The 27528-nt window shown below is 43.5% G+C and overlaps 1 protein-coding gene across 2 annotated transcripts in view; it reads left to right on the forward strand.

Moving 5' to 3' along the window:
- The first annotated feature begins 17657 nt into the window (after positions 1 to 17657).
- Atg10 (autophagy related 10) overlaps positions 17658 to 27528 on the forward strand; it is a 285271-nt gene continuing 275400 nt past the window's right edge. The window contains exon 1 of one of the 2 annotated variants that reach the window (XM_040729108.1): positions 17658 to 17709. The gene's annotated coding sequence lies outside the window, so the exon portion shown is untranslated. Of the gene's footprint in view, positions 17710 to 20853; positions 20947 to 27528 lie in introns of those variants that run through there. The other variant, XM_021223407.2, reaches the window with a different exon arrangement.

Here is a 27528-nt window from a genome sequence, read left to right on the forward strand (position 1 = left end):
TAGAAGCTCACTCCTACTCATCGTTCAGAAGGCAGCTCAAGTTGTCATGTCCTCACACCCGCCAGTTCGTCTTCTCCCAGCCCCCCTGCCCCCCACCCTTGAGACTGGAGTCCTGTCCATGGGCACCCATCAAATGCCGTGTGCTCCTAACAGCACGGCTCACACGGCGTTCCAGTGGTCTGTTCATGTGTCTACCACGCTGATATACTCTCACCTCCTGGAGGGCAAGGACTTTATGCTATTTGTCTTTGCGATTTTAACATAAAGCTAACATCAATGGTCCTTTATATGCTCTTGTTGCATGATTTAAGCTTACCTTTCCACTATGGATCACTATGCACTATTCCACTATGGATATATGCATTATCACCTTGGGAAAAATGTGCTTTTTTTTCTTGGTCTTTTCACTGCTAGGAACATGAGCTCATTATAAGTGCTTCTCCTGGATAGGAATAGCCATGCTTCTATGGAACACGCACCTTGATACTACCCCACAGGTAGGATTAGCTGGGCAGAGAAAATAATTTCTATATGACTGCCATCTGCACATTATCGCCACCTCCCCTAGTGATGTGTTGACCTGGTTAGTGTCTCTCCATGGCTCTCCTATTCCTCCCAAATCTGTCTTTGGAGGGCAGGAAAGGAAGTCTACGCTGTAAATGTGATTGAATCTAAGTTAAGGAAGGTACACAATGCTATTGCCCCACCTAACATGCTGCCTAGTCCAGGGTGGCTTCTTAGATGTAAAAGGCAGGGAAGAGTGAACCATCAAATGATGAGAAGGTACATGAAATGCAAAACTTTTGATTTGACACGGTAGAAAAGAATTACATAATCATTCGATTTACACACACACACACAGAGATATATAGTTATACCTATGCATGTGCCTGTGAACACACATACATGTTTTCCCAAAATATTTATTCTTTAAACCCTCACTATGGGTGAGACACTTTTACATTCCTAGTCTGTCTTTTTCTATTCAATTACAAATGTTGGTATGGGAAAGTTAGGTTTGTGAGAATGTCACACCTAATCTAACAGTATGAAAAGGCCAGATAATTTGCAAAATTACAGCCATTTTTCTGTTGTATTAATGTCAGGTCCCGAAGATACCAGGGACCACTGTCACCCTGAACCTGGGCCCCTCCCAGCACTTCTTACCCCACCCCTACTCTAACCATCTCCTCCTAGGCCAGGCTTCCCCTCTCCCAGCCTCTCCTTCCTATATGATCTAGCCGTGTTTGGTTATGTGCTCTTGGTCTTCTAGCTTGCTCATGGCCTCTTGGTCCTCTGCTTCTGTCTTGCTTAAGGTTTGTATCACCGTGAAGAGACACCCATGGGAACTCTTATAAATGAAAATATTTAATTGAGGTGGTGGCTTACAGTCCATTATCATCATGGTATGGAGCTTGGCAGGTGACAGGAAGCAGGGCAGCATGCAGACACACATGGTGCTGGTTACATCCTGATCAGAAGGCAGTAGGAAGTTGACTGAGGCCATGGGAAGTATCCTGAGTGTAGGAAACCCCAAAGCCAGCTCCCACAGTGACACACTTCCTCCAACAAGGCCACACCCACTCCAACATGGCCACATTTCCTAATAGTGCCACTCCCTGTGAGATTATGGGGGCCGGTTACATTCAGACTGCCACAGCTTCTCTCTTTGTCCCCTCTCTCCCCTCTTCCTTCTTCCTTCCTCTCATGGCCTAATCTGTTGGCCTCGTTTACTCTGGACCCTCTCAGATGTCTCTGACTGTTCTCTCCTTTATATCTACAGCAAAACCTTCTCCTCAAACATACCTAGGAAGAGTCATGTGTTCAGTTTTCATTCAGTTAGCATAGGGTCTCTCTGTAGAGTCAGGCTGACCTTGAACTCATAATCCCTGTGCTTCAGCTCCTGAATTCTTGGATGATAGTACTGCACCACCATGTCTGACCTAAACGTTAGTTTGAAGCCATCAGCAAACCAAGGTTCCTGGGCAACTGGTTGAATTTAATTAAGTGATAAATGGTCCTGAGAGATGAGACACATACTGTGTAAACTCTGGCAGAAACAGCCGACCATGAAAGGGGTCATGAGGAAACAGTCTTGCATATGCCAGGCAAGAGCCTTACCCACAGCTCTTGTTTTCTTTCTTTTCTTTTTTTCTTTACTTTGAGACAGGGTCTTGCTAACTGGCTCCCACTGGCTCTGAACTCATTATATGGCAAAAGCTGGGTTTGAACTTTCAAGCCTCGTGCCTCAGCCTGAGTAGCTGGCATCACACTCCTATAGCACCAGGCCTGTCCAAAACAAACTTCTAAAAGTGGAGGTTGGAATCTCTGGCAAATCCAGATGTGAGAGGATTCTGTAGCACATGTCCAAATGTTTCCCACGACTGACATCAGGAGCTCACAAGAAAGCCTGATCATGAAACAAGAAGACAGATGTGAGTGAATTGTCCTAGAGGGCAGGAGTTGGAGTAGGAGTATCTAATACAAATCATAGTTCAGCTGCTGCATTGGGAGGGATTGGATGCAGCCCCACCAACACGCACCACTCATGTACACACACACACACACACACACACACACACACACTAGCATTCTAGACTTGGAGAAATAGAGTCGACTGGCCACAGCAGGTTCCTTTTCTGGTTTTTAAATAAAATAAGACTGGAACAAAGCCTCACTTGTTCACTTGTTCACTTCTCTGTGGTGATTTCACGCCCTGACCTCACAATGAAGAAGTTGGGAGAGGAACAGAAGCAGAAGCCGGATCCTGAAGAAGCCCTAGTGACCCAGAGCAGCAATCCTACACTCAAGACACCCCACAGCCCTCACAAGCCTCAGTCCTCCTGTGGGTTTTAGTACAGAGGTCGCTTCTTTGTCGGATGAGTTAGCAGTGGAGAGTGATCCCACTTCATCGCGTGCAGTGGCTGAGTGCCATCTTGTGAGTGAACCTGTGTTTAGAACTGAGCTACACCGAGGCCCCAATGCAGGAAACGACCGTTAAGTCAGGGAATTTACACCTGGCTTGTCACAGGGTGAGAGACAGTCCTGGGAGGAAGAAGGCTTTGCTTATAAGCCAAAAGGTGAGGTTGACAGGAAGCTTGGCTGGGGAAGACACAGTTTAGAGAGTGGCTTCATCCTTGGTGCCTTGGAGCAGATCTCCTTGACAGAGAATAGCTCGAGTTTGATCGTTTGGATCAGGGGTCAGAAGGTGGGCCACACCTCTGGAGCTACCTGCTTAGCACTCAGAGCAGAGAATCCAAGGACTTAGATACTTCAGTGACTGCTTGACATCCATGGCTGCCTGTGTGCCTCCAGTAAGGTGGTTCATTCTTAGAGTGTCTTCAGGACCTCTGTTCATCTTTCCATGCTGCCGTTGCTTCCAACACTCCCAACGCACTTGGGAGGCACCCCACCCACATCACAAGTTAGTTCAGGGGTGCTGCCCGAGATGCCTTTGGAGGATGAGAGAACCTGCCCAGCCCATAGACTGCAAAGCTAAGTGGCCCCAGAGTTCCTCAGTACACAAAAAAGAGAAAATGAGAGAATGGCCAGTTCTGACTGATGGCCGATGCTTGTCTGGTGATGGTTTCATGCTAGCGCTATCATTAAATAACGTGAAACTAGTGGAGAGAGCAGAGTTCACAGGCTCACCCTACCCCTACCCCTAGCTTCCACATAGATGATTGGCAGTCTTGAATATTCTTTGAGTTTTTGTTAACATGTATCACTGATACACAACAATGGACTTGTGCCTTTCTAGAGTATGTTTTGACTATATTTAGCACATTCTATCCTTTCTTGCTCTCCCTCATTCCTGCTGATCTCCTTCCTCTTTCCAACTGGTCCTCTATTTCCATGTCTATCTGTCTGTCTGTATCTATGTTCACTTTGTGAGCCATTGAGTTTAATGAGAGTTGCTGGCAGCAGTGTTGGCAACTAACCAGGGCTCCTGAAGAAAATGCCTCCTCTCTCCCAGCAATCTCTGTGACAGCACTCTAGTTTTCACATAGCTCAGTTTATTTTCTTTTAACTTTTGAGGGACAGCTTCTACTTTTGTTTGTGCTGTGTTTTTAAAAATCATTGTGCAACTCAGTCATCACAAAGATTGTCTCCTGTCTATCCATTGTTTTAGAATTTTATACTTGGCTTCTTGTCAAAATGTCTGTATTGGGTATCTTTGTATAGTCTGAGTTTCATAAAGACAAGATGGATATCCCCAGGTGGAAGCTATATTGCTTTTTGTGGCCAGTCTTACAAGTCACATGGTTTCATTTCTCCCATAATTCATATCCAAAAGGAAGGAGGATCCTCATGGTAGGGGAATCTATTCATGTTTTTAAAAGCATGTGTAAGGTAGAACATCTTGTCATAGCTATTGGGGAGAATAACCTTCCACACCCCTCTAAGACAAAATAAAAATATTATAGTTTCTGCCTTCTGTCTGTGAGAAGAAGAGGTATAATGCTTGGTGAGGCTCCAGATTTGGGAGACAAGTCGGGGTACATTTTAGCATTCTGTTTGGAATGGCTTGTAAACCATCTGCCCCAGACCTTGAAAGGTTGAGAAGCAGATCACATGCAGAACAAGGCAAATCTCTATAGATAAACCAGAAACTGAGGAAGTGCAATGCCATTCTTGGTTGTCAACTTGGGAATATCTGGAATTAACCAAAACCCAAACTGCTGAGCACACCTGAGAAGAATTATTCTTGACTGGATCCTTTGAGGTGAGAAGACCCACATTAAACCTGGATCACACACTCTGGTGGAAGCCTGTATAAAGGACATGGGAGAAGGAAGCTCTTGCTCTTAGCCTGCCTGACCTCACTCTCTCTGACAAGTTCATTCCTTCACTAGTATCAGAGTCTGCTTCTTCAGGAGTCTGGTGTATACTGGAGACCAACTGAGACGTCTAACCTTGTGGAGTGAACAGCTATTGTATCCTTGGACTTTTCACTGAAAGACAACCATTGTTGGAATAGTCAGATCACAGACGGTCAGCTGCTCAAATAAATCCACCTCCCCACCCTGTGTGTGGGAGACTGAGGCAGGAGGCTGCACAGTTCAAAGACAGTCTGGAGGACACAGCAAGACCTATCTCAAGTAAAACAATCATATACCAACATCAGGTCAGGTAACAGTGATGAGCAGAGCCTCTCTCAGAAAGTGAGTGAAAGAGACTATGTTAAGTGGCCAAACTATGGGTTGAAGTAGGCATTAGACATTTCTTTGTCCATTAAGAATTTACCTGCTTTCTTACTTTGAGGCAAGCTTCCTCATTATTTGCACCTTGGTGGATCTTAGGGTACTTAATGCTTTTCTGAATGCCCAGTTGGTCAGGGAGTCTCTTTCCCCAACATCAGCAACTATAGCATGAGCATGGCTTCTAGGCTTAGCCACTCAGATTTGGGGCTTGATTCTTCACTGAACCATGCAAAAGGGGAGAAGTTGATAAACACTCTTCCTAGCAGCTTGTGGTGAGAACACAGAGTCTGTGGTACATGCACCTGGGCCAGGGTCAGCTGCAGCACCCTCACCACATACGGGCATCGCCTACTGTTTGGTTGCCCTGGACGCCTTTGTTTTTGTTTTTGTTTTGTTTTGTTTTGCCTGGTTCTTCAGTTGTCTTGTTTATTCCGTGAGCTATTTGATATACTGCCAATATATTCTAAGTGCCAATTAGTGCTAACATAAGTCTATTTCTTGTGATCAAGAGCTGTGTCTGTGTTGCTTGGTTCAAAGTGCTTTGCACTTAGTACTTTAGGAAGGATGCTGTTGAAAGACTCCATGCTAGTCGTGTTTTGTGTTTTGCACAAATGTATTTTTCTGTAGGAGCATATCCCTAATTTTTCCCCATATAAGGCAAGAAAATCTATTTTGTGTAATTTTAATTAAAGTTTTCTGGAATATATATCATAGAAGAAAGTGGTAACAACAAAACTTTGCAAAGCATGAGGAAACCAGTAGGGGTGGGCGGGGGTGGTGTTGGGAGGCACTTGGGCAGGATCACGTGCTTCTTGGGGAAGCAAACAGAGGACTGAAATCCCTCACCGCATCCTAAGCCAAATCCTTCCTAAGGGAAGGTCAGCCTCTGGTTCAGCCTGGTGTTTGTTCACTGAGCCTTATTCATAGTGAGACTCAGGTGGCAAGCCTCCCACGGGCTTTACAGGCCCACAACGGCTTACCCTCAAGCCTCGGGCGAGTCTGTGCTAAGAAGGCTAACACGGGCTGTTGGCACAGGATTTGAGGCTTGAACATGCCTGTGCTTTAGAACAGGGTACATCGGGCACAGTTTCTATTACTTTGTGCTCTTTTGATTTCCTTCTTTTTCTTTCCTTGTGGGATTTATTTTATTATTGTTTTCCTTCCTCTTCTGCAGTATATTAGAACTATATATTTAAAAGTTTTGCTGGATGTGATGGTGCACACTTGTAATCCCAGCACCGGGAGGTAGAGGCAAGAAAGACCAACCTGAGTCACAAAGCAAGCGTTAGACCAGCCTGTACTACATGAGACTCTTTCTCAAAAAACAAAATTGACAGCGAAATTGACCCCCATTTTATACACCATCCTTTTATTATATTTACTTATGAAATAATTTGTCTCTGACAATACTATTAGTTCAAATTTATCTCCCTGAGGTAATTTTTATACATTTTTGTTGTTGTTGTTCTGTTTGTTTGAAACAAGGTCTCACTATGCAGCCCTGGCTGTCCTGGAACTCTCTATGTAGACCAGGCTGGCCTCAAACTCATAGAGATCCACCTGCCTCTGTTCTCTGAGTACTGAAATAAAGGCATGCACCACCATGCCCAGCTTACTTTATATATATATATTTTTTTTTAATTTAAATTAGAAGCAAGGTTGCTTCACATGTCAATTCCAGGTCCCTCTGCCTTTCCTTCCCATGCCCTCCCACCAACCCCCCAACACCCCCTCATTTCCTCAGGGAGGGAGAAGCCCTCCATGGGGGTGTTTATAGTCTGTCATTTCATCCAGGGCAGGGCCTAGACCCTCCTCCAAGAGTCCAGGCTGAGAGTGCATCTCACATTGTTGGATGGGCACCCAAAGTCCATATGTATACCCGGTATAAATACTGATCTACTACCCAAGGCCCTAGTAGATTACCTAGGCCTCCTCACTGACACCCACATTCAGGGGGTCTTGATCAGTCCCATGCTGGATTCCCAGCCATCAGTCTGGGATTCAAGAGCTAACCCTTGTCAGGTCAGCTGTTTCTGGGGGTTAAACCACCAGCTTACTTTTTAAATTACATTTATGTATTTATTTGGGAGAGAGTCGCAACATTCATACCATGGCTTGAGTGTGGACGACGAAGCACGGCTTTCCGGAGTTGGTCCTTTCTTCCACCATGCGTGTTTAGGATATCAAAAGCACGTGATCAGTCTTGGCAGCAAGCACCTTTAGCCACTGAAATATCTTACTGGCCTATAATTGGCTTTTTAATAGAAATGTATAGATGTAATTGTATTTGCTGACAGGGCAATGCAAAAAAAGAACCCCAAAGTAGATCTAAATGTTCAAATGTTTAGTTCTGAAATTAACTGATTGTAATTGAAAATATAGTTACTGGGTGAAACTCTCAAACCGTCAAAGGAGTAAAGATGATCCGTGGAATTACATGTGACTCACATTATTATTTACGCATGATTCATCTGTTGCTCTTTCCAGTGTCCTTATCATTTGGCCTTCAGAGTGGCCGTCCAGCGACTGAGGATAACGGTCCTGTGAGTGAAGTGCTTACTATGCAAGCATGAGGACCAGCGTTCAAATCTCCAGCACCCAAATAATAAAACTAGAGATGACAGTGTGTGTCTGTAAGTCCGGGTTCTTATTGGGAGATGGGGGGTGGAGGCAGAGTAATTCCCAGAAGGTCACAGTCCAGCCAGACCAAAACAAGGGGAAAAGCAAGTCTGTTTGTCCCCTGACTCCACACACACTGTGTCATGCACCCGCAGCAAGGAATGGCAGTATATAAGTGCTTCTGGCTGGCATCTAAGAAATTTTCCACCTTGCACACATAGAACATTCATTTACATTTACCTTTCTGTTGGTTCTCAGGGATTATGCTGTGGAATAATACTCTGCAGCTCTGTAGTTGGTTAGCCATTAAAGCATTCTTAACTGATTTCCATATCAATGGATTCTGTGCCTTGCTATAATGTAAATAACTTCGAAAGATACAATAAACTGGTGTTTACGCTCTTAGAAAACAGCTCTACCAGTGACTTTCAAAGACGCAGAAAGCTTATCGACATTATCGGTGTCAATGCCTGCTAGATTGTGTGAGTATCTGTATTTTCCTTTGGTTGATTTAGCCTTTAACAGTCCTCCAACAACCAGTTCTATAGGGACTCATAAGTTGTGTAGGCTCAGACTTTTTTTTTTCTTTTGGATAGGTGTAGTGCCAACACATTGATTCCTAACACTTTGGAGGCCGAGACAGGAAGATCAAAAGTTCAAGCCAGCTGAGCAGATGCAGTCGGGCCCTGTCTCATAACAAAGTGTGATGGGGGGAGATTGAGTGTGACCCTGGGTTCAAGCCCCAATATAGAAAAGGATGGAGTAGGCTATTAATTTACCTTTTAAATTAGATTTGATTATTTGATGGAGGGGGCATGTGTGTGTCATAGCATGAATATGGAGGTCAGAGGAACTGCTCTTTCACCATGTGGGACTGAGGAATTGAACTCAGGTCTTCAGGTTTGGCAGTAAACCACCTTTGTTCATTGAGCCTGATCCCTTGCCCTGTTTTATGTGTTTTGGTTTGTTTTGATGTCTTGTTGACAATGAGCTCTGACCTCCAGGAAAGCAGGGCAATGCCTGTCTGTTGCTGTTTCTAGTTTAGCAGTTTCCCTGGCAAATGCTACATTTTTTTGATGAGTTTGCAAAAAGAATGGATGGTTATTAATCAGTTTACCACTTTGAATTTTCTAAGGGAATCCAGAACTACATGGTACACCTACTTGAAACACAGCCCCTTGAGTTTTTACTTTGACCTTCTCATAGCCTTGGCATACTCCTAAGCATTCTCCTAGCTCCAACAGGCAAATGCCAGACCATGTCATTTGCTTACAAAGTCTTCATTGATCAGGGAGGTCATTCCCAGCTCACCTGTTCCACCTCTTACCCTCCTCATCGCCACCTTCTCACTGCACATTCAGCAGGCTTAGTATCTTTGCGCCCTGCCTCTGGCAGGAATTTCAAGGCTTTCCTGAATTTCACATCAAGTATCTGAGTCTCAGTTCTGTGTCTACACAGTCTCAAGGCCTTCATTCCACTCTGTAGCAGCAATCCACCTGGGTTGATCTCAAGGGCTCGGTGCCCACCAAAAACTAACTGACATTCCCCTAACATCATGTGTCTGTCTTCTCTGCTAGATTCACCACGGAGCCTGGCTCTCTCCTTCTTTCTTCTCCTGGCCTCCATGGCCTGTTTCATCGGCCTCCCTCTATCCCTTGACACTTCTCTCTTTCCTGAGTGCCAGTTCTCGTTCAGACATTCTTTACCATCCAGTTCAGACCCATGAGTCTCACTTGTTACTCTCCCACCAATGACTCTAATACCGCACCTTCTCAATGTGTCTCCACATTCTTGGAGCTACGATTCTGGATTTATCCATTCATCTGTGTACTCTTTCATTCAACACCACGAGTAGTATTGGTTTTTTTTTTAAATCACACACACACACACACACACACACACACAAATCACAGGAATTAGAGTCTCTATACAAATGGGGATCCAGCCTTAGCATGTTCTAATTTTAAGCTTCTGCCCTCACTTTTAGAAAATGGCTCTTTTTTATAAAGAAAATAAAGGCTGTCAGGAAGGGACTTTGATCAAGCAGTCCTCCCCTCTGCAGTATAAAATATCTGTTTCCACTTCCGTTGATATCCTTCTCCTTTGTACTCCTTGAAGTTCACGTGAATTGGTATTTGCAACTCAACTGCTGTCTCTTCAGGGCTGTGTCTTCTAAACTACTTCCTTTCTGGTTCTTGTGCTTGGCCTATAACTGGATCCAGTAATACCCACTTAAGATGTGAAATGCCAAAATGCTCTCTTCTGGCTCTCACTCAATACTGTCTGCCTTTTTATCCCTTTCCTTTTCTTTATAGGTGAGCTTGAAGTCACTGTAATACTTCCTGGCTGCTTGTGTCTTCGTGAGTAAATGTTTAGAAACGGGGGTCTTATGTATCCCAGGATGGACTTCAGCCTGTTGTAGAGCTGGAGACTGCTAGGATTATAGGAATGTGCCACACCATATCTTGTTCACGGAGTACTGAGATTGAGCCCAAGACTTCCTGCATGCTACACAAGCACTCTATATCCCTGAGTCTTCCTTTAATGAGTACACATGTGAAATGGACTCAGATCACCACCTTAACACTCAAACTGTTTTTGCTAAGGTTACCGGTTACCATGTTTGTTTTTGTTTTTAATTTTCAAAGCCAGTGGTCACTTTTCAGTGTTTGTCTCTCTGATTATTTTGTGCTTTAAAGACTATATATATGTATAGTCTGCTCTTTGGGAACTCTAGAGTTATTGTGATCATCTTTCTTTGGCCCCTCCTAATCGTCTTAGAACCCTTGTGGGATTTCTTGCCGGCTTTTTATTTACTGGTGTTCTTCAGGATTCCTTCCCGGATCTCTTTTTCTCTTACTAGATGTACTTTCCCTTAAATAGTGTCTTCTGTGACCATAACTGCAGCCATCTATATATCAATGACACTCAAATATAGATGCAACTTGTTCCGAGGGGGTTAGGATTTAAAGTCAGCATGGAAGGCAAAAATAGAACAAGTTAAAATTATCCCTTGAAATCTTTAACATTCCCTGCAAGGCTCCGTACGCCATCTTGGATGTATACACCATCAATCAAGACTCCTGCACAGCCAGTCTTCCTCTGTGACTGGAACAGAAGGCTGTTGCTTTAGTTGAACGCCAGATGAAGTTGTTGGCTTGCACATGGGGACCATGCTACAGGAAAAATATGTTATTGGGCTTTTCGTCTTGCCAAATGCATATCGTATAGCTAATATAAGTAAGCACAAGAGATAACACCAGTCCACTGTACGTATTTTTAACCTGACTTCTTTCATGGGCTCTAAACGCCAAACTGCATATTCCAGTCCAAATTGTTTTAATTCTAGTTTTTGAAAGCTGAAGAAATGAGATAACCCACATTCTACTTAGCAAAAGCATTTTCTGTAATGATACAGCAATGTGACAAGGTCACAGCTCACATTTGCAGTGTTTTCCAATCACCCTGACTGATGTCCTTGTCCCAGGGAGATGTCCTCTAACACTCTGCAGCTGACCACATCCCAGTCAGCCTGGCTGGATCCAAGGATGCTTTACATTGGGAGAATCTTCAGGCCAAGCCTCAGATCTGCCAGTAACCTCAGGCTAAATAGCTTTGTTGAGACAAGTGCAATTCATAAATATTTTGGAAAGCATTGGAGTTCTTTATTGGTCTTTTCGATGCTGAATTTCGTCCACTGGCTGTTACATCATCCTGTAGAGCATTTGCACTAGGATGTCCTGAGCAATCAGCCAAGTTAAAAACCCAGCATTTCCTCAATGGCCAGACTGAATATCTCACTCTGACGAGCTGGGTGTGTGCTGTGGATATTGAGCAAACATCAGAGACAAGTTTATACGGCAATGCACTTCCCCTTCTCTTGTCACATACAGCAAACAGTGTAAATAATTAAAGGCTTCATGGCAGAGAACAGTCAGGCGTTACATAAAAAGTAACCCTCCTCAGCTGTGGACAGCTTTACTCCACTTTCAGTCTTTAACAGCCCATGTAATTATAATGGGACTGGACAACTCCACCGTATCCTCTTTCTTCTTTGTCATTATTCATTAGTCTACATGGTTAGACTATCTGCTTCTTCATTTGATGAAGTCTGAACCAAACTGGAATAGTCTCTATGGCTAAGTCCTGGTTGCAGAAGGTAGGATACCTTGCATTTGGAATGTCTCATTGTGATATTCCATCAGTTATTACATAATTTTTAAATTTGGGTTGGGGGTTGTTATTGAAACATGGTCTTTCTGTGTAGCCCTTGTTGGTCAGCTATTCCTGACACACACTAGCCTAGCTTCCGACTTATCATAATCATCCTCCCTTAGCCTCCCAAGTGATGGGATTACAGGTGTGAGCCGCCATATCTATCTTGACCGTTAGTTTCAGGACTGAATTACTGTCTTTTCTTCCTGTAAAGTGGACCTCCATCTCTAAACTGTTCTTCCCTTAAAAAACAATAAAATACAATTTGCAGTCAGATAAAAATCACCTTCACATTGAAGACATATTCAGTAAGGCTGAAAATATAGGCAGGTGGTCTTTCTGTTCCTGTCATGCCCACTGTGCTCTTTGCAGTATACCAGAATAGATAAACTTCTTTTCCAAAATAAAAGTTAAACCAGATTAAAATTATTTGTGCCGATGTAAATTAGAATCAACCGTAATTTAAAAAAATTTACAGACAGCGTTCTTCATTTTATAATAAAAAGTATCATATAGATAGACGATAATACATTGTGTCTTCTTAACTCACATAGCAAAAATGTAGCAGAAGAAAGGTGATTCACCATCTTCTTATTTCCAGGCAGCCAGTACTCATCTCAAGTTCAAGGCCTATCTGGGCTACAAGGTGAGTCACTGTGGGAAGGGAAAGAAAGGGAAGGGGAGGGGAGGGAAGGTGAATGGGAGGAGAAGGGAGAGCAGGGGGGAATAGAGGGGAGGGAAAGAAAAAGGAAGGGAAATTGAAAAGAGAGGAGAGGAAACATAATAATTACATTAATGATTTTATTATTCCATCACCTATATTCATAAATTTGAAAATGTGTACTTTTTGGTCTCTACAACCCTGCAAGGATGAAATTGTCGCTGTACCAGCTGGTTTTTACATCAACTTGACACAAATTAAGAGTCATTTGAGAAGAGGAAATCTTGATTGAAGAGATGCTCCAAAAAGATCTGACTGTAGGCAAGTTTGTAGGCATTTTCTTAACTACAGATTGATGGAGGAGGGTCCTACCCATTGTGGATAGTGCCACCTCTGGGCTGCTGGCCTGGGTTCTATAAGAATGCAGGCTGAGCAAGTCAAGTTGACCAAGCCAGTAAGCAGCACCCCTCCGTAGCCTCTGATTCAGCTCCTGACTCTAGGTTCCTGCCCTGTTTGAGTTCCTGTCCTGACTTCCTTCAATGATGGACTACATTGTAGAAGTATGAGTCAAAGAAACCTCCCCCCACTACATTGTAGAAGTACACGTCAAATAACCCCCCCATTTGATTTTGGTCATGGTTTTCATCACAGCAATAATAAAGCTAATTAAGATAGTCACATATCCCAAGGTTCAGATACTGTAACTTCCTGAAATTACACATCAAATACATGACAGGGATGAAGCTTGTCCCACAACTTCTTGACTCCAGGCTGGTGATCTTATGAAATAACGCACATGAAGGGGCAAGTGCCTTATTACTGGTATTTATTCTGAGATGACTCAAAGGGAAGCTTTGCCTCACTGCAACACTTGATTTGCTCCAAATTAAAACTACACAAAGGATTCTGGAGCTGCAGGCTGAATGCCTCTTAATGCACATCATTGCAGCACACAAGTATCAATACATAATTCAATCCTGTAATTGTGACTAATTCCTAATCAGGGAAATATCATGTGTAATATGAAAGAAAACAGATAGTTATTGAACAAGAGCAACAAGTCCTTCTAAATGTAACAATGTGCCCTGGGATGTACACATTGATCTTCTCTCATTGCATTGCACTCATGGCGTTTTTCTTCTCCTGGATGCTAAACACAATTTCTTGCAGGGAGGACATCTTGCAACGGCCCACTAGGGATTCTAACCATGCCCCTGATAGCACAGAGTGACTCAACCTCCACTTCGCAGAGTTTATGGGAGAGGATAATCAGTGAGATTTGGTGGATAGTGTGGGTTACAGTATGAGACATCCCCCAACTCCACTTCCCTCTCCACCAAAAGTGAACAAGGACTCTTCCAACCAATTCCAGATGGAAAAAAAAAGCACTCTGATATTGCCAGAACATTGTTAGAATGCACCTTTCAAAACATTGAGTTCCTCTGGAAAATTTGAAAGACAATTTATAGTTCTAAAACATCTCCAAATGCTTGCAATAGAAACATGTCCCTCAAAATAAAACCTAGGCAATATTCACTAAATACTCTGGTAAATTGTTCAAATTGGAATTTCCTGATATATAATATCCTAGTTCAAACTAGACCCTCAAAAATGAGATCCCTGACCCAAATATAGTGACTTAAACTGTAATGTCAGCTTTTGGGGACTGAGGCAGGAGGATTGCTCACACATTTTTGGCCACAGTGGGCTGGCCACATACTGAGTTCCAAGTCAGCCTGGGCCAAAAAAAAAATCCAACAACAAAAGGTAGTAACAACAACCAAAAGAGTAAGCGCCTCAAAACCACATGTTCCAGTCCCATGGTGTGGCAGTTTGAATACAGCTGGCCCCCATAAGCTCATACGGAAAGGCACTATTGGGAGGTGTGGCTTTGCTGGAGTAGGTGTGGCCTTGTGGTAGGAAGTGTGTCACTGTGGAGGAGGGCTTTGTGGGGTGTCTCATATAAGCTCAAGCTACACCTAGAATCTCAGACCATTTCCTGTTGCCTGTTGGATCAAGATGTAGCCCCTTCCCCACTCTCCTTCTCCAGCACCATGTCTGCCTGCATGCCACCATGCTCCCTGTCATAAGGATAATGGATTAAACCTCTGAAACCGTAAGCAAGTCCCAGTTAAATGTTTTCCTTTATAAGAGTGGCCGTGGTCACGGTGTCTCTTCACAGCAATAGAAACCCTGTCTAATGCACATGGCTGGTTCAGCTGGTTACAGAGGAGAGCCTGGAGTCTTCTCTTCCATACTAGACTAGATTCACATTTGCAGCAACACTTGTTGATCTCTCAGTGCTCTGATTATTAGGTATGTGCTGCCACACCTGGTTTGCAGTATCACTAAAGACTTAATTTCTTTGTAGAAAACAAAGTGGCCTACAGAAAGCCAAACAGTTGGCATAGAATTTCCACATATCACAGGCAGAATTTCACCAAAAGTGATGAACCCATTTTGATATATCATCATTATTAACAATAGTCCATAATTTACATTTGGGTTTATTCTTTGTGCTGTTTAGGCTTATGGGTTTTGTTAAATGTATGACATCATGCAGCCATGATTACAGCATCACAGTATAAGTTTCCTGGACTCCACATTTTCCCTTTTCCTCTTCTGACCACCCTGGCAAAACAGAGATCCTTTTGCCATCTCTCCAGGCTTAATTCTGTTGCACAATTAGGTAAGTGCTGCACACACTGCAGTTTCAAGACAGTTTTCTTTTTTTCTTCCTTCCTCTTCCTTCTCCACACCTGTTTCTGGAGACGGAATCCAGGGCCTCACACAGGCCAGACAAACATTTTACCTGTAAGGTACTTCTCTAGCCCTGAAAGTGACTTTTAATGTAAGAGTTTGTGTATAACCCAATTTTCTTTCATTTTATGTCTCAAGAAGCCATCCCCCCCAAAAAAGGAAAAAAATGATATATACATCCAGACAGATGTGGTGATACATTCCTGTACTATGACTGTCATGAATTCAGTCCAGCCTTGGCTTTGAAATGGGCCAGTCAAACATACTTAACAAGGTAGTTTTAAGAAACCACATACACACACACACACACACACACACACACACACACACACAGACAGAGAGACAGAGAGAGAGAGACAGAGACAGAGACAGAGACAGAGACAGAGACAGAGAGAGAGAGAAAAGGAAGGGTAAAAAAGGAAGGGTAAAAAATGATTTTCAAAACAAAAGAATATAAATAGTAGTAGTGAGTGTTGACTGAGTTTGAGCTTTCTCCCTCTTGTTTTGTGATTACTTCTTTGTCTTATTCGGTAAATACTAATGAGGGGTCTCGCTTGAATCTAGGGATGCTACAATGGAGAACCGGTACCCTCAGCGTCATCATGCTGTGCAAACACACAGACAAGCCAGGATCATTCTTCACCATGAATGGTACAAGGGGTTACAAAGAGGTAACCAGACTTACATCCTGTTTCTTTGTTTTTGGTAGGAAATTGTGACATTTAAAACTGGCTCTGACAGAAGCCAGGCTTGAATTAACATGGTATAATGCATAGAAAGTATTCTAAAATTCTGAGTATAATATTATGATAAATTAGTTATTCTTATTTTTGCATGGGAAAGCTTCTGGTGACTTTTTATTTTTAGAATGGGTCTGTGTAGCCTTAACCGATTTGGAGCTCACTATGGAGTCCAGCTTGGCTTTGAACTCCTCCTACCCTCACCCATTACTTCATTGGGTGCTGGGATTATAAGTGGTAGCCAACATACCTTTCAAATACTTACACTTTAAAACAAATGAACTTATAAATAGATGCAGGCTAATGGGTTCCAGGACGTAGCAGTATCTGCAGTTTCAGGCTAGCCTAGGCTACACATTAGGATCATGTATAAAAAAATCAAATGAATAATTTAAGTTAGGGGCTATCAATTAATAGTTGCTCAAAAATGTTAGTTGAAGTTCATTTTTGCAATACTGTTTTTAAAAAGAATTTAAAAACTATTTTGTGAGTGGTGGTGAATACCTTTAATCCCAGCACTCAGTAGGCAGAGGCAGGCAGATCTCTGAGTTTGAGGGCAGCCTGATCTACAGAGCAAATTCCAGGACGACCAGTGATATACAGAGAAACCCTGTATTGAACAAACAAAAAAACTACCCCCCCCAAAAAAAAACCTATTTTGCACGTGGCAAAATTTAACTGTTTTCTGACAAACAAAATAGTGGTTGATTCATCAATAAAACCAGCAATCAAAAACAGAGTTCTAGAATCCTTCCAAATCTAAACAACATGGACTCTTAAGGAAATTGCACAAGCACTGCCAGGGATTTATTAGCTACTTAACTGATAATTTTACACAACTTGCTCAGGACCAAAACCTCGGTCTTGAGATTTGAAAGCCAACTGTGCTTCATTTTGCCTGTTTACTTTCTTTTCTAAGAAATGTTCTCTTATTTAGAGAAGCAGACGCACTTTCCCTGAGATATCCTATGGGTCCTCGACCCCTGTGACTCCGACATCCTCTGACTCCCACCCCCACCCCCACCCCCGTCCCTGCCAATGCCCTGTTTCACTTGGGAATGGCATTATCTGCTTTTCGTGCCACAAACGGCAGAAACTGTCAGCACTCGAATTTCTAACTTGCTGCCCTAGTCTTGTTTTAAATGGGCGTCGGCGACCAGGGTGGCGTGGCTCTCTAAGCTCTGGGGATGCGAGCGGCCTGCATTCCTGCTCCTGGCTCGGACTCTACTTCCTCACCGGCCGCCCGTGTATAGTCCGGAACTGAGACAGCCTGTTGGAGGACAGTGTGCTCGTATCCCGGCTCGGGGTCGCCCCTGCACGGCCGACATCACCGAGTGGATTGTTCTGGGAACGGGCGCGTGCGCACAGGTTGCAGGAAGGTCTCGCCTGGACTTCACCCGGGCGCGGGCGGCCCCACTGCGCACGCTCCCTGCGGCGCGGGCGGGGCTCCTCCTCCTCCCGCCCCCCCTGCGCGCCGCCGGTTGCTGGTCCGGGTGAGCCAGCGAGCGGGGTGAGTACTCCTAGCCTCGGCGCCTCCTCCTCCGATGCCCTCAGCCCGCGCCCGCCTCCCGGGCCCTGAGCAGGGCGGCGGAGCGGCCAGCCCGGAACAAAAGGCCGGGGGGGCGGGCGCGGGCCGCCCGGCGACCTTCCACCTTGTGCTTGGAATGTGCCCACGTGACCTTGAAACAAAGGAAGCCAAGTGACTGTCAGGCCCACCTGAAGGGCTTCAGATTTACAGCCAACACCCCCATCCCCTCAGTCTATAAAGCAAGGAAGTGTTGGGGGGTCGGAATAATTAACCGATTTATAGAAGACAAACTTGCAGTTGTAGTGACAATTATGAAAATTTTGGTAGTAAAATCCGCGGTGGCCGCGTGTTCTTTCACAGTCAAAATGGAGTCCCAATTTCTGCTGTTACATCTTCGTGACAAGATGCAAATAGTTTCCAAACATAAAAAACAAACAAGCAAACAAACCCTGTGGGTTTGTTTTTGACACAGGGTCTGCTACTGTGTAGCCCAGGCTGGCCTAGAACTCTAAGCAGTGGTGCCTCAGTCTCTCAAGTGTTGGTGGGCACTCTCGTGCCTGGATGGTTTGGTCTGGGCTTGAAGTGGCCTCCCTCCTCAGCCTGTTGACACAGGGTCTGCTACTGTGTAGCCCAGGCTGGCCTAGAACTCTAAGCAGTGGTGCCTCAGTCTCTCAAGTGTTGGTGGGCACTCTCGTGCCTGGATGGTTTGGTCTGGGCTTGAGGTGGCCTCCCTCCTCAGCCTGTCCAACGGAGGGCACTTGCAGTCAAGGTTACAGGAGCCTTTTCGTCCGTGTTTGTACTCATTCCCTCACGTATGAGTGAGTGTACTTTGTCAATCGCATTGCTCTTTCCAAATTCAATAATTTCTTGCCAAAAGCTTACTTTGAGTCATTATAATCTGAGAGTGGCCTCCACTGTGGTGGCAAAAGAGTTCATTTATGGTTGTTAGGGGTTAGAGAACATAGACCCGGTGCAGTGCTCAAATCCATCTTAGGATCCCAGGTATGACTACTTACTACTCAGTGCTTCCAAAGCATCAGATACTGACAGGCAACATGACACAGAATGAAAACCTTAGCCGAAAAACAAACTGAGTGATGAGGAAGTCAAAGTCTCTCAGAGCAATTTTGAGAAGCGTCGTACCCAAGCTTGCTGGCCTGTCACTGTCATCCTAGCATGTCATAGCTGGAGGCAGAACCATCTCCGGTGTGAAGCCAGCCTGCACTACACACAGCCAGATCCTGTCTCAATGAACAAAAGCCAGCAGAAGATTGTTATTTATATTTTAATGGAGGAACTAGTGGAAGTAGTTCTCAGCTTGACTCATTGGAACATGGAATCTTACAGGATGAGGATAATATTAAAGATCTCGCTATAACTGGTAGTGCATCAGTCACAATGTCCAGTTTACCTGGTGCTGAGAATCGAACTCAGGACTTTTTGTGCAGCCTAGGCAACCACTCTGCCGACTGTACCACCCTGCCCCCACACTCCCCTGTTTTTTTTTTTTTTAATATTTGAGATAGGTCTTACAGAGTCTAGTGTGGATTTCACTGTCCTGTTGCCTCAGCCTCTAGAGGGCTGAGATTATAGACATTCCTACCATGCCCAGAACAAGTTATATCTTGATAGTACTCTTTAATGTTCAGTAAAGTTTTGAGAAACATAAGCATCCCTTTAGGAAAAACAGTAGAGCCTAGCTAAGTAGATAGTTTTGGACTGGGATTGATATGAATACTCATATCTTTGGAGCCTCAAGATGTACTTTGGACCTCTCAGAGGTAATGTTTGAGTCGCAAGTATAATCAACATCAGAAGGAAGAGCTATAGAGATAATTTGGTGATGGTACATCGAAAGTGGATCTCTTTTGGGGCCAAACAGGCTATGAAACACTTAGAAAACAGGGCAACTGAAAATATGCTGCACCTGAAGGATGGCAAGCTTCTGCAGAAGTGGGGGTCCCTCTGCTAGGCTTGGTTCATCAAATGCTCTCCGGTCTGTAGGGGCCAAGAAGAGTAATTACTAGTAGTTTGCCTTTGAAACTAGGGTCATTTCACATCATCGAATATTGTCTTTCCTGGAAGAGGTTTGCATCCACCCCCTCTGTGCTCTGCAGCCTTACAGTGGTCTGCTATTGCTCTCTGTTTTAAAATGGGATCTTTTGAGTTGGAAGGTGCTTTGTAAACTGTGTGCTTCCTGTTCCCCTGGTTTTGCTGTAGCCCTCAATCTACTGTCTAATCAGGCTATTTATTTGTCCACTCCGTGTCATTTTAACCTGTTCCTAGGGTCATTATCCCCTCTACCACTTACTCAATGCTACCAGTTTGTCTCAATTCATATTTCAATTGAATCCCAGGACTGGTGGAAGTCTCATTTCCTCTAGAGCACAGGCTGTAGTGTTTTTGGTCAGCTTACTACTAGCCATAACAAGCTCCTTATCTTGTATCTCAATTTCTTCATCTATAGAGAAAGTCATAATGACATACCTCACAGAGATGCTATGAGAATTTTAGTTACCGTGATTCTTGATGCATAAGAAAGGCTTAATAATGCTATTTTTAATTATTACATCAACCCGTACTAATTCCTTAAGCAGCACTGTAGAGTTTATCATTGATTTTGTTGTATTGCATTAATGTTCTTTTCAGCTTGAAAATTTTCATATAAAGTTGATTACCGACTGTTGAAAGCAAAACCGTGCTTTATACTTCTTTTTCAAAGTCTCATATCTCTCAGGATGATACTCAGGACTCAGTATACAAAGTTTTTCTTCCTGTCTTGTTATCTGGTTTCTTTTCTATTAGCCATTTTATCTGCGTTGCTTATAATTTTAAATTCGAATCTTGTCTGTCCCAAAAGTATCTGAGGTGACTTACTACCCATAAATGATAATGGCAAAGATAAATCATGGTCATGAAGATATGAAGCTCAGCTAGAAAGATGACATTAAGATGAGTCACACCAAAATACAATCTATGAAAAGTTGCACATTTTTTTTCTGTTTCTATATAATCACTAAAGGTAGCCTCGGATGAAGTTCTGAGCTTCATGATGGTCCAAGGAAAGAAGGAAATAAATCACACACTCTAAAAACACAGCTTCCTGTGTTCAGATAATTGGGAAATCATTGCCTGAGGTGGTGCCATCACTCTGGATTCCCACACGAGCAAACAAAAACTCAACTCAGTGGAAACTGTCGTGTTCTAGGAAAACAAAACGTAAGCTCTCTCTAGCACTGACCTCTAGCTAAGGAATTTCCGCTGGAATGACCCGAAGAAAGCCATTGCTTCCCTTACAGCCGCCAGGTGCCTCCCTTTGCCATGTTCTGTGTTCGTTCCGGGGGGGGGGGGTGGGGGGGGCTTTGCTCGAAGCTCTTGTCTCCTCTAGCCGGTTAAAGGTTCAGCACCACAGCTGGCCATCTGTGTGGGGAATGCAGGTCGTGGTCATAGTTCAGAGGGGACACAGAAGCTCTGCTTCTCCTCATCGTGTGTTGACCTGTGACTGACTGACACCTTTTACAGGAGGCCTGTAGGTTGTTTCTGTGATCTTGTCATTTCTGTTAATCAGTTGGCATTGTTTTTATTTCATTCACAGCTTATAAATTTGGGGGTTTGGGGGAAGGTAATGGCTAATCTGTCCCCTCAGCCCCCCATTGCTGGCTTTATATCATAGTATTCATTGCTTCACATTCTCCTCTGGCCGTGCACATTACATAGTTAGAGAGACCATGGAGGTTGTGAAGCCAGTAGGAGAAAGGTGACTTAGTAAGTACGTTCCCTTTAGGGAAATACAGAATGGAGGAAAGTAGAATGCTTCCTGTTTCCTCCTGGGACTTCCTCTGCAGAGGTCAGCAAAAATATCAGCTCCAATCACTGAGTGCCCCCTGCGATGTTGTTTCCTGTTTAAGCTTTGATTGGTGCTTTGCTCTGTAAGAAGGCGGGGAGAACTGGCCTGCTAGACTGACTGACCTGCCTTCCTCCTCCTGATGCTGCTCACGCTGGTGGTTGGTTAGTTGGTCAGCCCCCCTGATTACTGCTGTGTGTCCTGCAATCCAGGCGTTAGCCACCACCCTAACAAATGATCTGCTTTTGCTCTCAGTTTTCTGGCACGATGGCTTCTCAGTCATTTGTGTGGTAATAATTAGAAATATTTATTGGGTATATGTGTGTATGGAATCATGTACACTTTTTGGTCAGGGCATAGGATTTCATATGAAATCTACACTTGAAAGCCTGATTTCTCAACCAGGGGACCTCTGCCAGGGGGCCCTCCAAGGTGTGTGATTAACCAGTTTACACGAGTCCAAGCCAAGTTAATGTTTACCTCTCATAGCTAGAATTGTCTCCCTTGTCCCTCCTCATCCTTCCTTACTCCCTCTTTCCATTACTGACTCGCAGGCTCAAGTGAAAACTCTCCTTGTGCCACTGTGCCTGGTGTGGTAGTTTGAATGTAACTGGCCCCCATAATCTCATTGGGGTGGCGCTAGTAGGAGGTGTGGTATGTGTAGTCGGTGTGGCCTTATTGGAGGAGGTGTGGAGGCGGATGGGCTCATACATGCTCAAGTGCTCAGTGTGACAGTCCACTTCCCAGTTTGCCCTGTGACCAAGGTGTAGGCAGCACCATGTCTGCCTGCAGGCTGCCATATTGTCTACCATAATGATAATGGACTAAACCTCTAAAACTGTAAGCAAGCCACCCCAATTGAATATTTTCCTTATAAGAGTTGCCATGGTCATGTGTGTCTTTACAGCAATAGAAACCATAACTAAGACACCCGGTTTGGAATGGCATAACAGTGTGGGATTCCTTTTTAGTGTGGTATTTAAGTTAAATTTTCAAGCTAGCATATAACGTGGTTGATATTTTCATACATTTGTGTCATTGTATTGTGTTCTTACGCATCTGTCCCTTCCACTGCCCTTCCTTAACCCCCTGCCATCTGCTTAGAGGGTCCCTTTCTTCCTGTATGCTTTGATATCACATCAATTCCATTACCTTTATCCCAGCATTACTTGCTACCTCTCACGGCCAGTAATGTAGAATTCTTCCCATTGCAAACATAGATGTGGTGATATTTTGTTTATGATCTAACAAACAAAGCTTACCTGAAGATCAGAGTGAAAAGGTAGCCACGCTGGTTAGCCACAGAGGCCAAGAAGTGATGGCACACACCTTTAACCCCAGCACTCAGGAGACAGATGCAGATGGATCTTTGTTAGTTCAAGGCCACCCTGGACACACGAAATTGATCCAGTCTAAAAGAGAAACAGAACTCACACAAAGGTGATCCCAGCTCTTGGAGTGACACACCTTTAATCCCAGCACTAAGGAGGGGACAGGAAGGGATGTGGCTGGGCAGAGAGAGGAATATAAGGCAGGAGGAGATAGGAGCTCATGCAGGCAGTCTGAGCAGCAGGCAGTCTAGGCAGTCAGTCTGAGGATTCATAGGGAGAGGATTGCCCCTTTAGTCTGAGGATTCAGTAGAGGTAAGAGGTCTCTCTTGTGGCCGGCTGCTTTCCTATCTAACCTTTCAGCATTTACCCCGATATATGACTCCAGGTTTTTCTTTTTTCTTTCTTTCTTTTTTTTTTTTTTTTTTTTTTTTTTTGGTTTTTCAAGACAGGGTTTCTCTGTGTAGCTTTGAAGCCTGTCCTGGCACTCACCGTGTAGACCAGGCTGGCCTTGAACTCACAGAGATTCTCCTGCCTATGCCTCCCAAGTGCTGGGATTAAAGGTGTGCACCACCACCACCCAGCCAGGTTTTTATTTTTAAGACCTATTAAACTCATGCTACACATAGATGAAGTTGCTTCCTTTCACTAGTGAAAAATGTTTAAGTATATGCATAACATATTCTATTATATATGTGTATATATTTATTTATACATAACCTTAAGTCTAGGGAAATATATATATGTATGTATGTATGTATGTAAAATCATGACTCAATATATGCTAACTTATAGATTCATCAAAAGAAATATCCTTTTCAAGAAAAAAATCACACACAGATTTAGTTCCATACACCTTAGATTAAAGATCACATAAAAGTATGTAGTGTGGTAGTGAGGAAACTGTTTTTAGTTAAATAAGCTCATCTGAAGAATGGCCATATGTGGGATTCCAGCTCAGTGGCCTGCAGCAGGGGTGGCTTCTCCACTCTCTCTCTCCAGAGGGCTTTGGAAAGGTAGGGAAAAATGATTCTGTCTTTTCAGTCTTTGAAGTCGGCCTGAGTGATTGCGAAAAGGTTTGTATTGAGTTTAAAAAACAAAACAAACAAAAACATCCAGCCTGTTGAGTCAAATCAAGACTCAAGCCAAGCAGATGTATTACCTCCTTACACATTATGACACAAGGAGCTGCATCTCATTTCCAGTTTTTATGTATAATTAGAAATGACAGGCGTGCTGTTTAAGATGAGCGAGGACTTGCTATTTTCCTGCCTCAGAAGCTTTCTAAGTGTTAGGATTAAAGGCATGGGCCACAACTCTGAGCTAGAAGGCATCTTTTTACTTCACAATTGTTCTGTTGTTACCTCTAAAGTCGAAATTTACTTAAAAAAATTTTTTTTTGAGATAGGGTTCCATGTAGACCAGGCTAATCTCCAACTTGCTATATTTCTGAGGGAGGGTAGCCTTGAACTATAGATCCTTCTGCCTCCACCTCCCAAATGTTGGAATTATAGGTATGCATTTACATACCTGGCTAGTCTGGCTGGGCATGGTGCCCCAAATCTGTAATCCTAACATTGGAGAGGGTGAAGCAGGGGGATTCCTCAAGCTTAAAAGCATGGCCTGTATGGGTTGCAGTGTAAGGTTCTCTCTAGACCCATAAAATAAGGAACTTGTCTAGAAACACACATTCACATGCACTAGGTTTTTAAGGCAAATGAGATTATTGTTGCTGTTACTGGTCAATGAGCCACATTTGTAATTTTCATTTTTGGCCACATTTCCAGTCATCCCTTGTAGGAAGCTCTGAGAAAATGATTTTTGCTTCTGGTAGTTAGGGAACATGGCAGAGGCTTGAAAGTATGAGTAAAAATATTGATTACATTGTTTTTATTTTTAATGAGTTGAGATATTCTGACTTGAGCAAAGAAACAGTTATTCATTGGTATTTCACTATGTAACATCATGAGGATCTAGGTGGAGATTAATACCCCTTTAATACCGTATACTTTCTGATTTGGTAATAAAGTTGTGTTTGCATCACAATATATGACATCCTTCAGCAAAACTCAGTTCTTAGATAATTTTAAAAGTATACAACCCAATATTAATTAGTGTTTTGATGTTCAGTCGTCTTGCTCCTAGCACAGTGATGTTAATTAGATAAAGTATGGCTATTGAGTGAAATTTTATGTTTCAACTAGCATTTTTAATAGTTCAGTAAATCTCAAGTACCTGGAGGGCTTAGGGGATAGATTGTTTTTCTATTTTGTTAATAAGAGCTGGCTTGGAATTGTAAAAATTCATAAGTATATATTGTGTTTCCTGTTTTTTTAATTTATTTTTATTCATTTATTCTTTTGAGACTGTGTTTCATTATGTAGTCCTGGCTGGCGTTTATCTTACTGTGTAGACCATGCTGACCTCAACTGACAGAAATAAGCCTGCCTCTGTCTCCTGAGTGCTGGAATTAAAGATGTACACCACCAGGCACGGCATAAGCATAAATTCGTAATGAATTAAATTCTCTTTGTGTTATGTCATAGTGTATGTTATGGTCATGCAGTTGGAAAACACATCTTTAGGATAACTCCATTTCAGTCTTCTAGACTAGTTCTACAATCTCTCTCTAAGTGATGAGATAGACTCTTGTCGTCTGTATGATGCTGATGATGATGCAGGATCTTTCTCTCCAGCCCAGAGTTCTTCCCTTCTGAGATGGACTTATCTCAAAATGCCTGCTAGACTTGTGGTTTGTGGATCAACAAACACTTCTGTCAAACCCATGCTAAACTGAACCTACTTCTCTCCTAAACGGTGGTCTTCCTCCAGGGATCTCTGTTGAAATGCACTGCCACCTAAAGGCAGAGCTTGGAATCATGCTCAGCCCTTCCTTTTGTTGCCTTAGAATCCGCCCCCCTGGTGTGTTCCACCCCCCATCTTCCCTCCACATGGCATTTCTGAGTCTCTTGGATTACCAAGAGCCTTTTAGCTGATTTCACCCAGTCATGACAAGACCGCTGACTCCACGGACAGCCAAAGTACAAATCCTATTAGAGGTTGACTCCTACTTCCCTTTCAGCCATCAGGTTGAGAGTCCAGCCATGGGCACCACTTCTTACCTTCTTACCTTCTTCTCATAGCTCTACACTGCAGTCACAGGAGTTCTTTAGATGGGCATGGTGGTCCATGCCTGCATTCCCAGCATTCAGAACATGGAGGAAAGAGGGTCATGAGTCTGAGGCCAGGTTGGGGTAGATAGTAAGTACCAAGCTAGCCAGGGCTAAATATCAAGACTTTGCCACAAAGCAAAACAAAACATACAAGCCTCAGAACCTAAGCCCCTCATTTGCATATCCGGTCACTCCCCTTCCCCCTCGCCCTTTGCTTGGTTAACTCTAATTCTCCCTTTTAGGTGCTTTCTCCTATATTTTAACACCACTGAGCCATACTTTTGTGTGTAGTCTAGGAATGCCACATACCTCCCTGACACAACAGTCCTTGTAGCTGATGGTGACTTCTGCATGGCTGCTGGATCCCTGGCCAGTCTCTTGCTTCCTTGCCTTCTGAACTTTGCATTGATCTTTTGCAGCAAAGACAGTTTCTATGAGCCCAGCTCTTTGTGAGCGCTTTATCACATTCTGTATTCTCAAGAAAAGGTGTTTTGAGGTCAAAGACTTAACAACCAACCTTGGGCTAGCTTTTTCTGCCACTGCACAGTGGAGTTCCAGACTGGGTTTGGGGAGTTGATGCAGTGAGAAGCAGTTCTCATATATAAGTCTCACGTGGTAGTAACATCTTCACAGATCAGTGCATACACTAAGTTTTAAAACAAAGCTGACATTTAAAACAGTCCCAAAGTCTTTGAATAGAAGGCCATTTTTTTTTTTCTCCACACCACAAAACTCTTAAGTACAGAGATTGCTGGTGGCCTTACTTCCCTGACACTGGTTTTAAGTCACTGCCTCTTCAACATTATATGAAAATCCCTGTTCCTTTGAGGATTTTGTGATTCAGTAGCCATAGTACCTACTGTTCCCGTCCATTGGGGGTAGGTGCCCGTAATACCGTCTTAAGAGGGAATCCGAAAGTCTATGTGAACTTCCTGAGTGCCAATCATGTTTGCCTGCAGTCCCTTGTGTCCAATGATCCCTTGATCACACCAAGACATCAGATCTGCTCTGAAGAGTTTCCTTGTTCACACTGAGACCATCAGACCCTGCACTCTCCAGTCTTCTGAGTATACTGATCCCTGTTCACACTGAGACATCAGATGAGTCCCATTTCCCACCTTTCACTGCCCTTTTAAACCTTCTTGCTATCTTACCATTTTTAAAAAAATTTGTTCTTCTCTCTTATATTACATCCCAACCTCAGTTTCCCCTCCCTCCACTCCTCCCAGCACCTTTCCCCCACCTCCCCTTTCCCTGAGATCCACTTCTCTTTTTCCCTTCAGAAAAGGGCAGGACTCTTAAGGGTGTCAACCAAACATGGCATATTAAATTGCAATAAGACTAGGCACAAGCTTTCAAATTAAGGCTGGAGAAGGTAACCCACTAGGAGGAAAAGGGTTCCAAAAGCAGGCAAAAGAGTCAGAGACACCCCACTCCCACTGTTAGGACTCCCATA

This window comes from Mesocricetus auratus, unplaced genomic scaffold (genome assembly GCF_017639785.1).
Source record: "Mesocricetus auratus isolate SY011 unplaced genomic scaffold, BCM_Maur_2.0 Super-Scaffold_100020, whole genome shotgun sequence".
Classification (NCBI taxonomy): Eukaryota; Metazoa; Chordata; class Mammalia; order Rodentia; family Cricetidae; genus Mesocricetus; species Mesocricetus auratus.